The following is a 7,167-nucleotide window of genomic DNA, read 5'->3' on the forward strand; positions in this document are numbered from 1 at the left end:
GAGAAAATTTATTCACAAAAAAAATCTCATTTGTAAAATTATATTCATAAATGACAGCATTATATTCATTAAATTGACTGGGGATATGGGGGGCATTTGCAACACCCATAACACCTGCTTGGCTGCATAATAGATCATACGTATCCCGTCCTTAATGGAAAACCTTTTTAGTGATGCCCAATAGAACAGTGTCAATGCTTTCAAGCCACCCTTCCATCCCTTGTTGACATTAAACTCCACTTTCTAATTAACAGGTTACTTTACTGAGCAGCGGAGATTAGTGCTGTTGACAGGAATTGAGCAGGTTGAGCCATATGTTCTCACAATTACTTAACCAGTTGCATCTGCTCACTGGGTAATACTCTTATGAAATGGGTCTTCTCGTTACACGGATAAAAGTCATATGCTTTTACTACAAAATATATGTTTAACATCACTGCTAACCATGTTCTTTTAGACTCTTGAATGTGATTTTCCTCCTTCACAAGTAGTTATCACGTTGCTATTAGTTACAAAAATGAATCACAGTGAACATAACATCTGCTAAAGGATCAAAGAAACATTTTCTTTGTGTGGCCGAAAACCTTTTAAAACAAAACAAAATCTATATCAAGCCAATTAATAAGATGTGAATGTTCATATAAAATGCCTCCACCATGGTAAAAAAGTGTGGAAACATTTAGAAAAGGATCAGCAGTAATATAAACTCTACAATTGATCAGTAAATTACGTAAAATATTTTTTCACGTTTCAAAACCTTCAGTCTGTTCTTTGCTGCACAGTGAGGCTTGTGGCGACACGCAGTTGAGGGTCAACCTGAGTGCAGCATGCTGCCTCCTCTCAAGACTTCCCTGACCTCTGACCCCGGAAGCACTTACACTGTCATGCTTTCAGGCCTTCCCACTCCACACTCAGACTTATATATAGACACTTTTAAAATGTCACGGCCTTGCTGAAAATATAAACGAAAGAATGTGATTTTCCAATAAAAGGGAGATAGAAAGCAGCCAAGTATCTTCTCAAGGTGAACCTCCCTGAGGACCTTTGTGGAGGAGAGGTTTGGGGACTGGGTGGCCACCCTAAACCACCAGGGAGATTTATGGCTCCCACCTTTACACGGGCGCCCCATCCTTCGACGATTTGTTTTTCTACCAAACTCAATTAAAGGAATCTAGAGGAGAGCCAAAAGTGACTCCAGAGGAATGAGTTAGCAGAGATACGGTGATAAAGCAGATGAAAGGGGGAAGGAGCGTAGATTCATCCAGTTCAGAGCCCTAATAATGATGAAGGGAGCCGCCGTCTGCCAAAAATGGGAGAAAACAACCCTGGATCCTGATGACGTCAATGTCAAAAGAGTATCTAATCAACTAACAGATAGGTGGTGGGGTAAACAGCATCATACCAAAAAATATAATAATATAATATTATTAATATTGTGGATTCCCAAGTCTAGGTGGTAGAAAACCTTTAACACAGTTACTCAGATCTCAGATCATAACATGAAAGACATAAATGATCCTTTACTCTAAGTTGTTCATATTTCAGAGATCCTTTTTTTCGCTCTCAAAGCACTGCAGATTATGTCGGATCACCAAACACAGTCAAATGTGTTGCTATCGCTCTGTTTTCATCTGGATTTGTCATGAGGTGAACATAATAAATCAGTTGTGTTAGTCGTCATTTCAAACCAGTGATAGGATAATATCAGAGATTTTGGGGAGGCCGGTTTTGTTATTAAAAATTTAAATTTGTGTATCCCTGTCGAACAGAGTACAGCTATAAGATACAGAGTTACATTTGTTCTCTCCTAAACATGTAAAGGGTCAAGATTGATAACAATCAATATTGCGACTGATGAGCTGTTGATCAAATGCAGCACACATTATCTGCGTCAATATGAGGGAAACATGTAAATATCAGACATTAAGTTAAAACATTTTCATCCATTTTAATACAATATTCCCAGTTGACAATGACCATGATTTTCTGACTGCCTTAAACTATTGAAGAGCCTAAAATCTATTTTTTAAATGAATATGATGATACAGTATACTAGCTTCCATCCATCACAAAGGTGACCATTGTGACCATGTTTAAAACTAAATGTGATGACATTAAATGAGAAATGGCATGCGTGACGTCTCCTACTGTGAACTTTTGAACAGAACTCTAAGTTTGTGTAATTCAGTGATTTTACTATATTATGAGAAAGTGTAACAAAGAGCATCAGTGAAAACTGAAAACTAAGTTAAGTAAGTAACTAAATGAGTCTTGGCACATACTTAATAAAACATGTATCAATAGCTGTTTGAAGCTGATAATATTCTTCTTTGAATGCTTTGATTATTTTCTCTTGGAATTTCTTCCATGTTGTGGGCGGTCAATGCAAAATCTAATGCCGAAGTCTATTCTATGAGTACTTAGTTTTTTTTATTGGCGATACCACTAATCTCCCCGCTAAATTCTGCAACACTGTTTTTGCTGATGCAGTTTCAAGTCAAACTATGCTATTATTTCACCAAACTGAAGAGACTATTTGCAACGCATAACTTTCATGCAGCTCGTCATACGGTGAATGTAAACTTCTATATCATCATAAGCAGGGATGCTAGTTGGTACTATCAGAACATTTAGTACAGGTGCTGTGCTTGCAGAAGGTTCGGATCCAGTCTCTGGATAACCAAGAGACAAATAAACCGGCCATGTGGGCGATTACTTTGCAACAACATGGTCCCACATTTTGCTCTATGAGGACATGGGGATTTGACTTGTGTTTAGTCTGCATTAACAGGACCCTGCTCCAATCGGCGATGAGCTTCGGTAAGATATGGGTTTGATACCCAAAAGTCGTTGCCTCTGCTAAGATCTCATGTTTGTGGATGATAAAACATGGGGATGTGCTGCAGACGTGTTGTTCTACACACAGATATCACATAGCAAACAGGATTTATTAACATAGAAAAGTGAGATAACACTCCCTCTAAACAGGAAAAGGAACACTTACAGAGAACAGGAGGATACATTTTGACAGAAAGGAGAAATCCGAGCATATGTATCTTCATTGTATCATGGAGCAGTGGTACACTCACACACACACTTGTGCACACGAAGACTATAAGGCACACACTGTAAAGGCGCACACACACACACACACACACACACACACACACACACTGGTAGAGCCGGCTCTGCAGAAAAGGTAGAGCATGCTGACACACAGTGCATTCTCTCTGAAAAGTGGGACACCCTCCAACCATCCGATCCACAACCACTGACAAGTCCCTTTCAAACTGCCTTTCTTCTCCTGTCTGAGGCAGACAAATTCATCCCTCTTGTCTTCGAACAATCACCTCTTTTCTTCTGCAGTTTTCACCAATGAAAGAAGGAGGGAGGGAGAATACATCTGCCCCACAGAGCTACAGTGGGCACTAGGCCAGTGTCCTGTGTGTTAGGGCCCTTGGGACTGGGCGTCTGGGCCCCACTATCTTATGACAGAGTCTACAAAAAGCCCATGGCTCAGCCCTCAGGAAATCTGAGAGGCGGGGTATCTAGGCCGGAAGGGCAGGAAAGACGGAAAGAGGGACGAAACACCTGAGGTGCGTTGCACTTTTGGTGGCCTGTAAATGTCTAAATGCAGAGATTTGCTTCAGACCAACTTTGCCAACAAGGAAAAAGTGCCCCAGATGGACATACGGGTGGAGCAAGTAGCCTCACATCATTAGTCATTTAGACCAAAGTCTAACAAGCGAAAATGGGCTAAAGTAAGTTGAATGCATGTTTCTTATCAAGTACTCTAATTTAAAAAGTTAAAAGCATTAAGAAAAATCAAATGATTTTCCGACAATGAGACAAATATTCTCCTTATTAGCTTGGAGCTCTCATGTTTTCATCAGCCGCAATCATAGCTTTTTGTTTGAACATGAAGAAACTTGATATTTGGGGATGGCGCTTCAAGTTTTAGGAATTTCCGATGTGCATGTGTCAACCCTTTAGCACACCAAATAACTGATCAATTGAACAAGAAAATAATCTGTTCATTATTTCATAAGGAAAATAATCATAAATAGCAGCCCTACAATGATAGTGAAGACATTTAAGTAAAATACAAAAGTGTCCAACCTAAAGGTGGTGTTAGATAAAAAGGTTGGATTGTCAGTTTGGGAAAGTTGTCAGGCAATGTTTTTAAAATGTACAATGTGGAAAAAAAACTTTTTCTTGCACTGTTCAGTCGACAGGCACTTTCCTTGAAGTGTACTGATGCCACGAGTTTCTTTTTTTCCTAAAAAATGTAATGTATTGTTGGTAAATCCACTCGAGACTAAAAAATAAACCGTGGCTCCTAATATTTGATGGAGGAGGAAGTGGAGACCTTCTTGTGACTGTAGAAAGGAAAAGATCAGTGACTGCTGCTGGCACACATTCAGATTCATAAAATCTGTTTCACTGCACACATGTAGGCACACACACACACACACAAACAACGCACTCTCTGTAGATTAATCGCCCTCATTGTGTTTCATGTGTATGTGAGGACATCTGACAGGCACAACGTGACACTGGTCCACACGCACACTCACTCACTTTGTACTTCTACCAAATCACGGCACCCCGTGATTTGCCATGAGCACAGACGCTTGAGAGAGTATAGACGATCATTATTAGGGGTTTTTTGTCCTGGAGGTGAAGTGTGTCTGCTATTAATTTGCCTCTCAGCTGACTTTCTAGCGACATCCAGGCCAACAACAGCTCACAGCAGAGGCCCCTTCTTTGGCCAGGTACCACATTATTGGAAACAAACGAACACAGACAGAGGGAATAAGACAAAGCGAGAAACATGTTCTCGAGGACAGTTGTTGCGCCAGCAAAACGATGAAACAGACAGAAAAGGGAAGCTGCATGTTTGTGAAAGATGGAAGAGTATGTCTGGGTTTGGGCTTGTGTATTTAAGTGATCAGGTTGTGTTAATTAAGCAGAGCTGAGTGGCGTTGGAGGCTCAGCATTGAACTCATGCCAAAGGGAACAGCTCATATGATGAAACTCCTGTGATTTTCTTACAGCACTCACTTCTCACTCAATGCACTGGAAATACAAAATTGATAATAAGTTAAATATGCAAAACCCGACGTAGATGCACACACACACCTCCACGGGATTACACACACAAATCCACAAGGCTTTGATTCTTCCCCATAAGACTTTGATCGCAAAGGTATCCCAATGTGACATGTGTGCTGCAATCTCTTTGTCGTCCCTCACATCTGTCTTTCTCCTTACTCTTCTTCTCTTTTTTTTTTTAATTTGAGCGGATTGCCTTTTTGACGAGCGCACCTCGTATCACCCTGCACCATCAAACTGCTTTTCATTTCCTCTCCATTTTATTGCTTTTCTCTTTCTTATAATTTGCAGTGGGCCTCTTTAACCCTTCGCTTACCCATCAATTAATTTGACCTGCTTATTCTTTACTCTTTCATACAGAATTTGTCCTAAAAGTTGTGATTTTTCCCAAAAATCAAAAACATACAAGCAATCTCATACAACCAAGATGCACACAACAACATAACCTTCACACACTCGAGACATGGATACGGAGAGAAACAGAAGTGGTGGGATAAGTGTCAGTGATAAACACTGATCCGCCTCACCTGCAGCTTCTGCTGCTGTTTAACCCAGCAGACCCCCCCCCCGCTCCCACCACAACCCTCTGCAACCATGTCCACCAGGCCTCCAACAGCTTCTTCTCTCCTTTAATTTCACTGCTATTGTTGTGGCAGGCCACAAAACCCCATTGCATTGTTTTTTATACAGCCCCAATATAATCCGGCTGTTTTGTCACCTGTAGAAGAGTCATTTTTCACGCAGTGAAATCAGTAAAGGCATACGCAGCTGCTACAACTCCACACAATGTGTCTTTCCCAAACAGTTTAACCCCGTTACCCAGCCACTGAATCCTATTCATCAACATCTAAACATCTGAGATCTGCTGAGGTATGTGAGCGTACAATGATGGATCACGCACTGCACAAAATGTCCTTTACACTTCCTTTTGTTTGTTATTTAGTATAAATTATTAAAACAAATGAAAGCTCACGTGTTATAGTTGGAAAAACTGTATAGACAGTATATTTTGGATAGAATTACATTGTCAAATCAAGAATAATTTAAAATGCAATATTCTCCGTGAATTTAAGTGTTATTTTGAACTTTTACTTGATGATTTTGAATGAACTATGTTCTCTCATATGATCAGAGTGCTACTTTTTAAGTTAATGGTGGATGTGCAAAGTGCCAGACTTTAACACAGCAGATCCTCTGTTGTTTGAAGGATTTTCTTTGCATATTAGTGGTTGTTTGCCCGAGACAAAAAAAGAGCTGGATTTGCAGGATGTCAACTACAGAAATACAAATATCAGGAAGTTTCACTCCTTCGAACTGTCTACAAGCCCCTCAGTGCAACTGAAGCCTTTTCACATTCCTCTCCATTCAAGTTGGGGTTTGTTCTCCTGACCCACTGATGGGCGAGTAAGATAGCATCCGACCGGCCTCCCTCCACGCCACACTACGACCAGGGATGGTTGGGGGTTAGGAGACTGGTTTTAGTACAATGTTTTAACTGTGTAGCGGGCCGACCATTATGAGGGTCCCAGAGTCAACGTTAGCCCAAGCTCAGGCTTGGTTACATCAATCTGAGCTTTGAGACTTTGGTCATTATAGACACACAGACATCAACCGATGTCAAACACTGACAGGACAATAAACCAATAAGAAATATTCCATTATTGTGCATTTTAAATAAAGCTCACAAAGAACAGAGGCACTGGTCTGAGTTACAGCCACACGTCGCATAATGTGAGCATGGATGTTCATTCTGAGATTTTCACGTCTCTCAGTCATTCTGCCCGTACTCAAGTGCGCAGACTGTAAGGAAATCCGCCTGTCTCCTCTAATCTCTTACACCTCTTACACTCCGCTCGCTTACAACCCCGTGTTGTGCTTTTTATTGTCATTTAAGAAAATGCTTCCTTCATGAACCACTGCCCCAGGCCACATACGAGGACAATGGCGCTCAGATTGCCGTGACAACGCAGCCAAGGAGCTTCAATACAATCACTGTGGATTGAGTGACGCTGTTGGGTTATTAGTCTAATTTCTGAAACCTCATCCTACCGT

Source organism: Gasterosteus aculeatus, chromosome 17 (genome assembly GCF_964276395.1).
Source record: "Gasterosteus aculeatus chromosome 17, fGasAcu3.hap1.1, whole genome shotgun sequence".
NCBI classification, from domain to species: Eukaryota; Metazoa; Chordata; class Actinopteri; order Perciformes; family Gasterosteidae; genus Gasterosteus; species Gasterosteus aculeatus.